The sequence below is a fragment of the Theropithecus gelada genome, chromosome 4, assembly GCF_003255815.1.
Source record: "Theropithecus gelada isolate Dixy chromosome 4, Tgel_1.0, whole genome shotgun sequence".
Taxonomy (NCBI): Eukaryota; Metazoa; Chordata; class Mammalia; order Primates; family Cercopithecidae; genus Theropithecus; species Theropithecus gelada.
Window position 1 is genome coordinate 116,474,553 of NC_037671.1, and position 16,058 is coordinate 116,490,610.

General features: G+C 49.7%; 1 pseudogene across 1 annotated transcript; it reads right to left on the reverse strand.

Moving 5' to 3' along the window:
* Positions 1–445: 445 nt before the first annotated feature.
* On the reverse strand, positions 446–4,929 carry LOC112623572 (annotated as a pseudogene). The gene is made up of 3 exons (XR_003119168.1): positions 4,712–4,929; positions 1,311–1,574; positions 446–775 (listed from the first exon to the last, which is right to left on the reverse strand). The product of XR_003119168.1 is annotated as a UL16-binding protein 2-like (transcript).
* Between the last annotated feature and the right edge of the window lie 11,129 nt (positions 4,930–16,058).

The following is a 16,058-nucleotide window of genomic DNA, read 5'->3' on the forward strand; positions in this document are numbered from 1 at the left end:
CCCTGTCCTCAGGGAGCTCACACAGCTGCTGAGGGAAGCAAGGTGACAGCACAGCCCACCCTCCTGCTGTGGTGGAAAAGGAGGTGATGCTCCAGAGTTGGGGAGGGGAGGGTCTCTGGGCAGGCGTTGGAGGTGGTTTTGATGGATTTCCAGAACCAGACGAGGGAAAGGAAAGGAAAAGTGATTCTCAAAAGAGGAAACACTAAGGAGAAAAGTCTGAAAACACAGTGACACCTGCAGTTTCAAGGTTGGTGAGAAATCCACAGTGCGGGGAATAGAAGCAAGTGCAATGAAGAATAGGAGTCAGGAGGGAGAAGGGAGAGGAGGATGGGAGAGCACAGGCACGCCAGCACCCCCAGGAGGAGCGCCCCATGAGGGGGTCATTTTAACATAAACGTGTATACTGGGATGACTGAAGCTGAACTCAAGAACTAGTTTCTCGAGATCACCATTTCTGATCTCATTCCAGATCCCTGTTTATTTCTGCTGTTACCTCCTGCACTTGGCTCCAGGGTGCTGTCCATGCCCGTCAAGAAGTCCTTAAGCCATCTTGTGCAGTCTCCCATTGAGATGTAATGGAAGGACATGGTCACATCCTTGTCATTCTGCCACTTTTCTTTCATCTTTCTGGCTCCAGGATGAACCGTTGTCCACATTCTGTTCTCTGAGTCAAAGAGGAGGAAGACCTGTCCATCGAAACCGAACTGCCAAGATCCACTGCTGTGTCCTTCGGCTTTCTGCTCACAAGACACTCGGGCTTGCAGGGTGAGGGGTTCTGCCCCCATCAGAGAGAGATCAGCTCTGGTCTTGACACATGTTGAGCCCCCATCCTGCTCTGCTTACAATTTCCCGGCCTTACTCTCTCTGCCACACCTTGCCTTGCCTCTAGACCTCTTAAGGGGTTAGATGACCTTCCATTTGTTTTTTGTTTTTTGTTTTTTTGAGACAAAGTCTCACTCTGTTGCCCAGGCTGGAGTGCAGTGGCACAACCTCGGCTCACTGCAGCCTCTGCTTCCTGGGTTCAAACGATCCTCCTGCCTCAGCCTCCCAAGTGGCTGGGATTACAGGTGTGCACCACTATGCCCAGCTAACTTTTGCATTTTTAGTAGCGACAGGGTTTCACCATGTTTGTCAGGCTGGTCTCAAATTCCTGACCTTGTGGTCAGCCCACCTCAGCCTCCCAAAGTGCTGGGATTGTAGTCATGAGCCACCGCGCCCAGCCCCCATTTGTATTTTTACGTGAAAACTATAAATGCCTCTAACCTACCACTGTATCTGCTCCCTCCTGTTCTGGACCATCTGAAACTTACCTCTGGGTGTGTAATTCTCCAGCTGAATGTCAAGCAGTTGCTCTGTGAGCATGTCCACCACCTCTCTCAGTACTGGGTTCTGTGCTTTCCAGGCCTTTGTGACACTTAGTTTCTTCCCCAGGGGACTGACGGGTGTGACTATCTTGTTGCCACAGTCATAGTGAAGAAAAGTCTTTTTATCCACCTGGCCTTGAACCGCACACCACCGTCGTCCAGGTCTAAATTTAGGGATGATGGTGATTTCATAGCAAAGAGAGTGAAGGTCTGTGGAGAAAGGCAGGTGAGGGGTGGGTGGGGAGAAAGAGACCCCTAGTTAGCCCTCCTTCACACTGTGACAATAAGAGGATGCTTTTTGCAGGCTGGGCTGGCCCAGGAAGGAGTGCCCCCTCCAGAACTGTGGTGTCCACAATACTAAGGCGAGTGCTCGCCCCTTGCATGAGGACAAGGAGGAGGTGGAGGAGGAGGAGGTGGAGGAGGAAGAGGAGGAGGTCTCTGCCTGCTGAGAAACCACATGTCCCCAGACATGTCCCACTGCCCCTCTGTCCACATCAGTCAACATACGACCTTGCTAGAGAGGTGCCAGGGCTGCTAGAGGAGGAAGGGCCTGGATGCCAGAGGATCTTCAGCAGCAGCCTGCCTTGACTGTGGGAGGTGGGAAAGGGTGTGAGGGATGCCCCTGAGGGTGCTGGTACATGGTGCAATAGAGTGAGGATGGGACCCCATTGGATAAAGAAGAATTGATTATCATGGTCACAGGATTTAACATGTTGGCAAAGTCCCCAGTGATGGTGCACATCTGCTATGAGGATGCCTTCCTGAAACCCTGGACAAAGGGATGGTCCACGCAGCAAGAAAGGGAAAATCTGAAAGTCTAAGGCAGGTAGTAGAGGGAGGGATCACAGGATCAGAGAAGTGCCCATGCCAGAGGGGTCTGAGTGTGAAAATCCAGAACAATGTCCATCCACTGTGCTCATGGGAAACCTGTAGGACTCCTGTTTACCCAGCATATAAAGAAGGTCCCATGAGAAGACACCAAAATGGAATGAAGCTTAGGGATGCCTATTGCTGAAGGCCAGGGTTGGGGGTAGGAGATGCTCTTCCTGAAATGGGCTCCCAGTAGTAATGGGATGAAAAATTCTGAAATTACAGATTCCAGCTGGAGGCTGTCAACTGTCAGGAGCAAGGAGGGTGCAATGATGGAAATGATTAGAGAAGTCACAATGCCAGCTGGGAACCTCAGTCATACAAAGCTATGCCCATGACTCATAGAACAAAGGGGTCCAAAATCTAAAAGAGCTAGAAACTCAACCTGGATACTGCTGGATTTAAATAATTACAAGAAACAGAGATAAAACAAATGATGGATGACCAGGAGGCTGAAAGTAGCCAGTCCTTCAAAAACAAGGATAGTTTGTCCAATTTGCAGAATAAAGCCACTTCTCAGACCATGAACCCATGACTAGAAGAAGACACCAGTTTCCACTGAGGAAGGACCCTTTAACCCCGCAGCAAGTACAATGGGTCCTTGTGGCCTTCTACAAAGATATTTTGGCCACTAAAGTTTTCTGTGAAAGGCAATTTTATAAATATGCAAAGGTGTGCAGGGAATATATTCTCCATTGTAACTACTCAACTCTGCTGTTGTAGTTCAAAAGCAGCCATAGACAATCCATGAATGATGAGCGAGGCTGGACGTGCCTTAAGTGCCCGATGACCCAAGGCTCCCTAAGATCCTGGAGGTACATGTGGTTGCAATATCTAATTGGAGAATCACAACAAAGATTCCATGTGAATGTTCAGAGGCAAGGCAATGCCACTCACAGCAAGGAAATCTCAACATTAAACAGTGGCTCCTGTAGAGTACTGTGCCTTGGCAAAGATGGGGCCTTCGGCAATGCGAGGGCAGTGACCATCCAGCCTCAGAGCTGCCCATTATGGATAGACTCCTCACCCTCTAGGTCATTAGGAAGATAGGCCTGGCAGTGAGAAGACACACGTGGGTCTCCTGGGATGGGCAGGAGCAGGGCCACAGAGAACCAAGAAGCTGCACAAGCAGTTGGCCACGATCTGCAGGACACCACGTGGCTGTACCCCCTCACCCTCAGCTCATACCTGAGGCTTTAGGGAGGGTCCCTGATGGCCCCTGTAGACCATAGATGCCACTCAGCAGCAAAGGAGGGAAAAATAAGCCCCCAACTATGGCACCCCCACTCCCATCACATCCACACCACCCAGAAGCCACAGACAAGGTAGGACCACCTTCTACTCTCCAACTGACACCCGAGACATTACTTGGAGATGACACCCTAAGGGATGGGACACTGTAATCCCCTCATCTGGGATCAGCAACCTAGGACAGGGTCTGAATCTCGTCCCCCCTCATTTGCAGGTTGCCATTTCCTGCTGCTGCTCTACAAAGGGACAGGACTGGACACAGAGAGCAGAACCCAAGGCCTGCAAAGATCACAGGGCATCCTTCCTCCCTTTCTAAAAAGGCTTTGCTGGCCCCTATCTACACAGTGACTATTCTCTACCAGGCTGGCTCCCCAGTAGGAAGAACAGGCTTCATTAGGAAGAACAGGCGGGTCTGGGCCCCAAGGGCAGAATGGGGCGCCTCTAATCACCAGAGTTCCCAGGGTCATTATGGAGGGAATGGTGCTTCCCATGCCCTCTGCACAGGTTCCGAGGGGAGTTTGGGGTGTGTTTGCTGGGGTGTGTCCTCAGCCAAGAGGCAGAAGGTGCCACGTGGTGTAGGAGGTGGTGAGGGCCCCTTCATGGATGGGGAGACCAGCTGGGGTGACCAGCTGGGCTGAGGTGGGAAGTAAGAGGATGTGACCTGGGTGGTGGCAGTGGATGGTGAGGGGAGGGGTGGGGGGTGTCTGCTGAGCCCCTGGGTGCAGGTGAATGTCTGCAAGAAAAGTGCAGGGGAAAATTCAAGGGCAAGGAGCCCTGGGGGTGCTGGAGGGTTTGAGTGGGTGAGAGCAGAGCAGGCCTGTGGCTGGTGGGTGTGTCTGTGATCGCGTCCCTGTGGAACCGCCTTCACCCCTGTCCTGTCCCCAGCTCAGGTTCCAGGGGCTCTGACTTTTCCTTCCCGAGGGCGGGTGGGACTGCCAGGCTGCACCAGGGATCCCCACCCCACCTCGCTCTCTGCAGCCCTCTAGCCCCTCCACCCTCCTGTCAGCCTCCTTTCCTCCCCGCTCCTTTTTGCTTCTCCCCTGTCAAGAAGCAGCCTCGGGGAGTGGACCCGGCAGGGAGGAGCCGCCGACCGGAACTGAACGGGGGCGCAGTTCGGGGAGATCTCCTCCGTCCTTCCCGAAGCCTCCCCTCCTCTAAAAACCGCTGCAGTTCACAGCCCCTCAGGTTTGGCCCCCGCCTGGCTTAGGCTCCATCCACGAACTCACCAGCTCGCCCAGCCCGGGACCAGAGCGACGGCAGGAGCAAAAGCAGGAGGCACAGAAGGATCTTGGTAGTGGCGGCCGCTGCCATTGGGGACCCAGAGCGCTGGGGATGAGAGACTTGATGGAAGGGGAGCCTGGAAGATGAATCCTGTCAAGAGTGCAAAGCTGGCTTAAGGCGGCTTAAGGCGGCGCGTTCCATGTTTTCCGCCGTCGTCACAGCGGCTAGAAATATGGTTGGCTGCCCTGCCGGCGTCCCTCCCCTTTGCCCTAGCCTTTGGGTTGGAGTTTGGATGTTGCCCCGGCCCCTGCGAGGACACGGTTCCTTCCACAACAGACTCATTTAATCATCACAGCATTTTTTTGAAGGTGAAGAAACTTGCAGAGGAATACTCAGCGGCGGCGGCGTCTCCCTGTCCCCGACTGGGCCCGCGACACTCTCCCTTCCTCCGCTGGCGCCGCGGTGTCCCTGAGTCACCCCGCTCTGGGCGCAGCCACGGGCCTGATCGCGTTCCCTCCACTACTTCCTCAGTTCCCAGTGGACGTGGTTACAGTCTGGGCTAGGTTTTATTATTTATTTATTTAGAGACAGAGTTTCGCTCTTGTTGACCAGGCTGGAATGCAGTGGCGTGATCTTGGCTCATCGCAACCGCCGCCTCCAGGGTTCAAGGGATTCTCTGGCCTCAGCTTCCGGAGTAGCTGGGATTACAGGTGCCCTCCGCCACGCCCGCCCGGCGAATTGTTTGTATTTTTGGTAGACATGCGATTTCACCGTGTTGGCCAAGCTGGTCTCAAATTCCTGACTTCAGGTGATCCACCCGCCTGGGCCTCCTAAAGTGCTGGGATTACAGGCGTGAACCACCGCGCCTGGCCCGGGCTAGGTTTTATTACAGGAACAGCAGGCAAGGTTTCAGAGGTTTAAAACAACATATTGTACACTAAACAATTGGTCAAGATGGTAAATTTTATCTTCTATGTTTTCACCAAAATTAAACAGCTTAAAAAATTTCTTAAATATTTATGTCTTGCTCCTGCTCTGCCCAATGCAGATTGGTCAAAAGAGTCTACTCATTGAAATCGAGGACAGCACTGAGGACCTCGTCCCTAAAATCTCAACCTGTGACACACTTGCCGATTTAGAAAGCTCCTCAGAGAGATGGGCCCTGAGCTCCCAGTTCAGCAGCTTCCCTGGCCCAGGTCCAGGGATGGCGCAGGGGACTCAGCAGAGCAGGTTGTAGAGAAAGTTCCTGGTGGTTCCCCACTGTCAGCGCATTCTGCTGGCCTGTTCCCCCCAGGCAAAGGGCCAGCCACCCTTCAAAGCTGGACACAAATACCCCTTCCCACGTGTGTCCCCCATCTCCCCACAATACAGAACACCCTCCTGCTCCCTGAGACCTGGATCCACAGTGAGCGCATCTGCATCTCCCTGTGTGACAATTGCTCACACAATTTATGTGTGTGAGCATGTGTGTGACAGAGTCATGCTCTGTCACCAGTCTGGAGTGCAGTGGCACGATCATAATTCACTGAATCTTCAACCTCCTGGGCTCAAGGCTTTCTCCCCACTCAGTATCGGAGAGTGTGGGGCGAGGTAGTCTGAGCCACTAGCAGAGCCATCCTCTAGTTACTGTTTCTTATGCCCTGGCAGATGCTTCAGTAGTATTCACTAGTGAATTTACCATGCCCTGTGTTAGATTGGTCTGGGGGCCAAGTGAGTCTTGGCTATAGTGCAACTGGGGCAAGTCATTCTGCCAGGATTAGGAACTGTGTTACTCGGGAAACTTTTCTCATCACCCACCCCAATCCTGTCCCAGATGGGAGGAGCAGTGAGTGCTGTGTCCAGGCTCCCTGCCTTTCCAGTGCTCCCAGCATCACACCCAGCTCCTCCCCAGATGGTGTGGGGTCTGAGCTCTGCATGTTCACCATGCTCCCACCATTAGCTCCCCATCTTCACTGCCCTCCCAGTATTTTCCCAGCCCCTTCAGGGTCACTGCCTGACCAGGTGGGGGTTGGGTGAAGAGGCAGAGGTCAGGACAAACCCCTGGTCCAGTCTGACTTTAGGTTCCTCTCTGAAATGCGACTGCACACCATCCTGCTCCTCTGGCAACCTCAGTTAGGATCATCTGTAGGGCAGTGTAGAATCTGGGCCAGTGATTACTAATTCCTGCCACCATGGCTTTTCAAGTATATTGATTTTTCCTAAAACGGATAAACAGACTAGCAATAAGTTATGGAAACACTGTTTTCCTTACTAACAATAGAGATGTGATTATGTATCAATTCTGGTTTTAAAAACAAATATAAGCCCATACGCACTCTATTGAACGCAGATTCTATCTCAACATAGCACACGTTGAAGATCTTCCAATACCCTCACATACAGATTCTTTTCCTTTTTATTTTTGCACGACATTACATAGAATGACTGCATCACAACAAAAGTAACCAGAGTCTGTGTCTGAAGATCCAGATGGTCTCCAGTCAGTTACTTTTACAGACACGAAATGCTGCAGAAACTGTGTTTGTATGAATTTCAATTCAATTGTGTAGAATAGATTTCCAGACACAGAATTGCTGTGCAAACTAATGCACCTTTAAAGCATCTCATGTCACGGGATGGCAATGCTGGTGACACTCTTGTCTGTGATTGTGAAGACCTAGCTTGGACAGAGGAGGGTGAAACATTCACTGTAGAAGGAGGGGAAACTGTTACAGGCTTCCTGAGGGACAGGGTGACAGGGTTCATAGAGTCAAAACTATCCAAGTCTGCATTAAGAATATGTATGTATATGCGTTTGAAATGGTATAAAGACTCCCTGGAAAGATGAGAAGAATCAAAAAAACTTTCCTCCCAGGCATGTGGCCAATGAGAGTGGACGCAGGCAGGGGCTGGGGAGCTTTTCACACATGACTTTTCATGGTTTCGATTCTGAAACACGTGAAAATGTGGAGGCGAAGTAGTACGGAAGAGTGGGGCCGGGAGTCCCAGCGACGGTCACAAGGTGGGCTCGCCTGATCTGTTTGGGGCCCCAAGGGTCGGGGGATGCAGAACCCGGGCAGCGGCGTGCGGGTCTGCTACAGAGATGAGACATTTTTTCTAGATATTTACGCAACGGTGTTGTCACAGGGGGGATATTATAGGTGATTTTTTATTTCAACCACAGATGACTTTCGGGGAAAGTTCGCACATAGGGTTTCAATTTCCATCCTTCTGCGTGCTCTCCGGGTTCTGCGCGCTCCTCCCAGGACGCTCGCTCCGCCCGAGCTCCGGACCCGGGTCCTGCCCGATGGAGACTGCGGAGTGGGTGCCACGCTGCCAGTCGATGCTCCCAGGCCTCTGAGTCCACAGCCTCCGAACAAAACGGCCTGGGAGGACTCGCCAGTCGCGGCAAGGAACCGTGGGAGGACTCGCCAGTCGCGGCAAGGAACCGTAGCAGGAGGACACAGGAAATGCGAGCCCGGGTGGGGTGAAGAGCACGAGGTTCCTCCTATATCCTCGCGGGGACGTTGCCACCGGCTCAGTGTGGAGACGTCCCCGTGGCCGCCGCGAGGACCCGCATCCTCCTTGCCCTGGGGCTGCTGCGGGAGGGCGCCCGGGGCGCACTAGGTCCTGAGTGCCCAGGGTCCAACAGGGTCTTCCCGTTGACGCCTCCCCGACCCCGCCGCTCGCGGTCCAGGGCTCCTGGTTTCTCCACTGGGCTGGGGGCTCGGAGCAAGGACGTCGTGAAGCAGAAAAAACCTTGGGATGGTTGGAAATGAACGATGGGAGGGTAAACCAGAGAAAGGGAGAGGAAGGAAGCAGGTAGAGCCAGAAAACAAAGAGAAACCTCCACCAGGAAAATGGAAAGATGACACAAGCACAGCGCCTACACTCTATCTACTCTCCATCTCCTCCTCTCCACCTTGCAAGGAACGCAGGCCCCACCGCATCCACCCTCACTGTGTTTGGAGTCACCCACTCTAGCGGGGTAAGGCGTCCCCTTGTAGATGCTGTTGGCATTGCCCTGAGGGCTGTGGACACTGAGCACCTCTTCCTGGGCTCACTGACATTTGCATTCTTCTTCTGATGTCAGTGGGCAACGGATGGTCCCCAAACTCTGATGATACCTCGACCCAGCCTGTGTCGGGCTCTTGACACTGCCTGGGGAAATGAATTCTAGGACCAGTGGGAAAATAGAGACACCACGGAGATGTTTTTGTAAAAGGAAAAGTACACACTCATGTAAAGGGAGTGCAGATGAACTCAAGAGAGAGGCAGGTGCAAGGGGGTTTGGGGTTGCCACCTTTCTGGATTTCTTTAACCAAGAGATAGAGTATTCATGAAAATTCCTGAAAGAAGGTGATTTCTCAGAACTGTGGCGCCACCCATTTTTACGCCAAATATCGGTGTTCTCAGAATTGCCAGGACACTGGTGGGTGTGTGTTTAGTATGTTAATGAGTGTATAATAGGGTCCTAGGTGAAACCGAGGTCAAACCCAGGGCCACGCTGGGTCCACTCATTCTTAGCCAGCTTGGTCCATACTCTGTCTTTTAGGATTTTATCAGCCCACAGCCTCTGCAGATATTTCATCAGATTCCTTTTCCTAGTCACCTGAAACTGCTGCCTAAAATTTTCTCTTCTTTTGTGAGCACACTGAATTATACCTGTCTCACTTTGGAGAAACATCTTTTTGAATTCTTTGCATATATTTAATTGGGTTATTTTGCTTTATAATGTTGAATCTTTATATATTCAGGATACCAGTCCCTTCCTAGATACACGATTTTCAAATACTTTCTCTCATTCTAAGTTTTTTTTAACCTTATGAATGGAGTCCTTTTTGAAGCACAAAAGTTTTACATTTTCATGAAATGAAATTAAACTACCTTTTATTTTGCTATTTGTGCTATTGACATATACAGTACTTAAGAAGCATTTGCCAAATCCGGGATCACAATAATTTACTGCTCTGTTTTCTTCTGAGACTTTCATTGTTTCATGTCTTAGGTGGACATCTGCCATTCATCTAGAGCTAGTTTTTGTGTGTGCTGTAAGGAAGGGGTCCGCCTCATTCTTCTGCATGCACCATCCAGTTGTCCCAGCACCATTCACTGTAGCGTAGGATGCATTTGCCCAACCTCCTGTCCCTCCCTCCTGTACTCGCGGTCAGAACTGCCTCCTGCTAATGGTTCTCCCAGGATTTCCACCAATGAAATCCCCTCATGTGAATCCCATGTAGGCACCTGCTTCTCAGAGGACCTGGTCTGGTCTAAGGAGTGGATTCACCAGAGGAAATGATATTTCATGAGATGGAACATTCTGGGAATACTGACACTCCGCAGACCCTTTAATTCATCAAAAGTGAAAAATCGCATTCTTTGGTCATTTTGGTTCCCATAATTCTTCCACCAATTTAGTTTATTGGGGTTAAATTTTGTTATTTCTGCTGCAGTTGTTGTTGTTTTCTTTGAGATGGGTTCTCACACTGTCGCCCAGGCTCAAGAGATTCTCCTACCTTAGCCTCCTGAGGAGCTGGTACTACAGTCACATGCTACTACACTTGGTTAATTTTTAAAATAATCTGTAGAGACAGGGTCTCACCATGTTGCTTGCTGTGGCTGATCTCCAACTCCTAGCCTCAAACGATCCTCCAACATTGGCCTCCCAAAGTTCTGGGATTACAGGCATGAGCCACCACTCCTGGCTCAAAAAGTCATTGCTTTTTAGTTTTTACTTTTCACATGGTTGTATGACATTATGTAGATTAAAATTCCATATAAGTAATTCGGGGAATGCTATACAATAAAATGCTTTTCAGCCACAGCTTCCTAAAAATAGATGTGGCATTCAAATGTGTATTTGTCAAATCTTGAAGAAGTTTCAAACCTTTAGAGTGATTCTGCACTCTTGTTTTGGTTGACACAATAATCCATAAAAACAAGTAAAGCGCGCACTCTGTTCTGGAAGCTGTAAGGAAGTGAAAGTATTGATAAGCCAAAGTGACAGTCTCTTTTGTAGACATGATCCTGCCTAAATTTCTCATGCTTCACAAAAGAGGGCCCTGAACTCCCCGCTTCTCGAGAGCTCCATGCAGTCCTTGAAGCACTCTCTGGCAGTCTCCGCAAGTGGTTGAACAGCTCCTCCTGGTCTCTGTGGGGCTTCGGAGGCTCCAGGTCCCCTACGCCCAGGGGCTGTCATGCTCACCAGGTCCCACCAAGGGTGCACCCCACCGTGAGTGGTGGAGGAGACTGGGTGTAGCTGCTCCTGCCCCTACCCCTCTCCTGACCTGCCAATCTTAATAGGAGGAAGGAGTAGAGATGAGTAGAGCCATGGAGGTTGGTGCTGGAAAGAAGAGAAAGGAAGACCTGTGTTCAATTCCCCAAATTATGGGGATCCCTTTCTGAGTTCTAGCTGTCCTTTGGTAGTCTGATAATTGGATTCCTGCCATGTATCTTAAATCCTATCATATGGCAGGCACTATGCTAGGTGCTGGGTTTACACGTGGGTGATGGATGTGTCCAGTCCTCCAGGAACTTAGAATCCAGGGACAGAAACAAACATCCACGTGGGTGCTGCTGCTGATGTGATGTCCTGGAGGTGGTTGGGGGTATGAGAGGACAGAAGAGGGGGTGACTCATTCTGCCTGGGGAGTTGCATGGAGGCTTCTTGGGAGGTGACATTTCAGATTGTTCTTGTAGGAATTGGAAGAATATAGCGTAGCCAGATGGGAGAAGACAGGGCACCCGACAGAGGGACAAGCATGAGGAGGAGGCCTGGGGGTGCACAATCATAGAACTTTGGGGAGCTATGAGAAGTCTGCAGTAATGAACCCTCAGTTACTGGGTAAACTGTTTCCACAGGGAGGAGGGAATGTCTGGAGGGACGATAGGGGAGAAAGGGTAGGCAGGAACCTGTCTTGGGGTCCCCGTCTCCCTTCACAGTAAATCAACCAGGAAATCAATTCACCATTCATACATATACATATAGCATATGCTTCCACACACACAGACACAGAGATATGCACATACAGTCTCACACATACAGAGACATGCATGCACAGTCTCACACACACACACTACACAGGCACACACACATATGCACACACAGACATACAAAAACACATGGGAGAAACTGGGTGTCATCTCGAGAGTTGTTGTGTCTGTCCCATCCTGCCCACTCACCTATCACCTCCAGGGCTGTCTCCCAGCTCATGGAGGATTTCTGAAGCCATCAAGCAGGATGTCACTGTGTGATCTGAAAGACTCAGACACCTCCTCACTCTGACCTTCCTTCCTGGTATCCTTGGTTCTCGGATGAAGCAGAGTCCTGTGGGTTTTTGCTGTAGTAGAAGAGAAACCTCTCCCCTGGGGCAGAACTGCTGGGCCACCAGAGAGCACCCCTCTGCTCTTTGCCCTCAAGGCATCTTGATCTGCAGGATGGGAGGAACTGCCCCAACCCTCTAAAATAAACTCTGTATCGACCCATCATCCACCATGATGTCACAAGCTGTGTGCCAAGGAGCTCAGGGCACAAACTCACCATGAGCACACACTCTGGGCGTATTGAAATATTTGAAAGATTAGTGGTGCCATCTGCTGGACAACACAGGAAGCACTGGTCCAAAGTATTTTATAGTTTCAACATTAGACTGACTATGCACCATTGCTTTAGATGACATTGTAGTTTTACAATCTGTGATTTCAACAGTTGCTGTGATAAAAACAAAAACAAAAACAAGAATCTCTGAAAAAATAGATATGAAATAGGAAATGAGGGTGGCTGTGTCCAATCTGCTTCCAAGGTTTGAGAAGTTGTTCAGTGCCCAGTAGGTACTCATGTCCATTAGTAAACATTTGTGCTTATTTAAGAATAAAATAAGAGCCTGCATTGCCAGGACAATCCTAAGTCAAAAGAACAAAGCTGGAGGCATCACGCTACCTGACTTCAAACTATACTGCAAGGCTACAGTAACCAAAACAGCATGGTACTGGTACCAAAACAGAGATATAGACCAATGGAACAGAACAGAGGCCTCAGAAATAACACTACACAACTACAACCATCTGATCTTTGATCTGACAAAAACAAGCAATGGGGAAAGGATTCCCTATCTAATAAATGATGCTGGGAAAACTGGCTAGTCATATGTAGAAAGTTGAAACTGGATCCCTTCCTTACACCATACACAAAAATTGACTCAAGATGGATTAAAGACTTAAATGTTAGACCTAACACCATAAAAACCCTAGAAGAAAGTCTAGGCAATACCATTCAGGACATAGGCATGGGCAAAGACTTCATGACTAAAACACTAAAAGCAATGGCAATAAAAGCCAAAATAGACAAACGTGATCTAACTAAACTAAAGAGCTTCTGCACAGCAAAAGAAACTATCATCAGAGTGAACAGGCAACCTACAGAATGGGAGAAAATCTTTGCAATCTAACCATTTGACAAAGGGCTAGTATCCAGAATCTACAAAGAACTTAAACAAATTTACAAGAAAAAAAAAAAGAACCCCATCAAAAAGTGGGCAAAGGATATGAACAGACACTTCTCAAAAGAAGACATTTATGCAGCCAACAGACATACGAAAAAATGCTCATCATCACTGGTCATCAGAGAAATGCAAATGAAAACCATAATGAGATACCATCTCACACCAGTTAGAATGGCAATCATTAAAAGGTCAGGAAATAACAGATGCTGGAGAGGATATGGAGAAAGAGGAATGCTTTCACACTGTTGGTGGGAGTGTAAATTAGTTCAACCATTGTGGAAGACAGTGTGGCGATTCCTCAAGGATCTAGAACTAGAAATACCATTTGATCCAGCAATCCCATTACTGGGTATATACCCAAAGGATTATAAATCATGCTACTGTAAAGACACATGCACACGTATGTTTATTGTGGCACTATTCACAATAGCAAAAAGTTGTCCATCAATGATAGACTGGATTAAGAAAATGTGGCACATATACAACACAGAATACTACACAGCCATAAAAAAAGGATGCACGGACATGGATGAAGCTGGAAATGATCATTCTAAGCAAACTGTCAAAGGACAGAAAACCAAACACTGCATGTTCTCACTCGTAGGTGGGAGTTGAACAACGAGGACACATGAACACAGGGCGGGGACCATCACACACTGGGGCCTGTTGTGGGGTGAGGGGCTGGGGGAGGGATAGCATTAGGAGAAATACCTAATGTAAATGATGAGTTGATGGGTGCAGCAAACAAACATGGCACATGTATACTTATGTAACAAACCTGCACGTTGTGCACATGTACCCTAGAACTTAAAGTATAATTTTAAAAAATTATTTAAAAATTAAAAATAAACAAATAAATTTTTAAAAATAAAATAAAAATCATATATCAGTAAGGAACTGGTATTCTGAATATATAATATTGCAATGCAATATAATTGCAATTATATATATTATATATATAATATATAATGTTGCAACTCAACATTATAAAGTGAAATAACCCAATTTAAATATATGCAATGAATTTGGATAGATATTTCTCCAAAGTAAGACAGGTATACTACACGGTGGTCACAAAAGTAGAAAATTTTAGGGAGCAGTTTCAGGTGACTAGCACAAGAAATCTGTTGAAATATCTACAGAGGCTCTGGGCTGATAAGATGCTGAAAAACAGCGTGTGGATCAAGCTGGCTAAGAATGAGTGTACCCAACGTGGCCCTGAATTTGACCCAGATTTCACCCAGGACCTCATTACATGCTGATTAACATACTAAACACACACCAGCCAGCTCCCGAGCAGTTCTGAGAACACTTATATTTGGTGTAAAAATGCGGGCACCACAGTTCTGAGAAATCTCAACCTTCTTCCAGGAATTTTCATGAATATTCCACTCCTTGGTTAAAGAAACCCAGAAAGGTGGCAGCCCCAAACCCCCTTGCACCTGCCTGTCTCTTGAGTCCTCCTGCACTCCCTTTACTTGAGTGTATACTTTTCCTTTTACAATAAATCTCCGTCCTTTCTCTATTTCCTACTGGTTCTTGAATTCATTTCCCCGGCAGTGTCAACGGTCTGGACACTGGCTGGAGTGGAGGTCCCACTTGCGTTTGGGGACCTCCCCTTGCCCACTGGCATCAGAAGAATGCAAATGGCAGTGAGCCCAGGAAAAGGTGTTCAGTGTTCACAGCCCTCAGGGAAATGCCAACCGCACCCACAAGGGGAAGCCTCATCCGGTTGAAATGGCTGACCCAAAATATGGTGAGGGTGGAGTGGTTGGGGCCTGTGTTCCTTACAGGACAGAGAGCAGGAGAAAGAGAGTCGGTGGAGTGTGGGGACTGTGCGCGTGTTACCCTCTCTCCATTTTCGTGGTGGAGGTTTCTCATTATTCTCCAGCCCTACCTGCTTCCTTCCTCTCCCTTTCTCCCCCCCTCCCTCCAATCCTTCTTTTCCACCCATCCTAAGGTTTTCTCCGCCTCACGACGTCACACTAGGGCCCCCTAGCCCAGTGGAGAAACCAGCAGCCCCTGGAAGCCCCTGCCCGACCCTGGACACTCAGGACCTAGTGCGTCCCGGGCGCCCTCCCGCAGCAGCCCCAGGGCAAGGAGGATGGGGGGTCCTCGCAGGGGCCACACTGTCGGAGCCCCCACGGATCCGAGCGGGACGGTGACGTCTCCACACTGAGCTGGTGGCCAAGTCCCCGCGAGGATGAAGGGGGAATCTCATGCTCTTCACCCCACCAGGCCCCGCATTTCCTGGCTCCTCCTGCCTCAGGAACCGCCTGTCCCTTGCCGCCACCGGCAAGTCCTTCCGGGTCTTCCTAAAACAGTTTCGTTCCGAGGCTCTGGACCTGGAAGCCCAGGGGCATCGTCCGGCAGCGGGGGCACCCACTGCGCGATCTCCGACAGCCAGGACTCAGGCCAGGAACTCCGGGACAGCGGGCGCCCTGGGAGGAGCGCACGGAACCTTACCAAGGCTGAGGTCCTGTCGAGCTCTAGAGGGTTTAGCAAATTCAGGTCTGTTTCAGACTGTGTCTCTGGTCATAAGGAACCCCCACGGTGCGTGGTGTGCAGACAGCAGGAGCTCAGGCATGCGCGGTCCTGACATTTGAGTGGGGCAGCAGATTGGTGGCTCCAGATGCTGTGTGTCAAGGAGAAGGAGATTCCATCTACTGGAGAAGAGTAAAAGAACTGGGTGTAGCCCCAGGAAGGAGAGGCTGCCAAGGACTGTGAGTACTCAGGGGAAAATGCTGTAGTTAATTCCCAGGAACGGTGCCTGGGTCACAGTCTTTAAGGCAGAGGCTGACTGAAGAGACTGTCTACCAGTAGGAGGACAGGTCTTTGGGAACCCTCTGAGAATACAGCTCAGTCCTGGGGC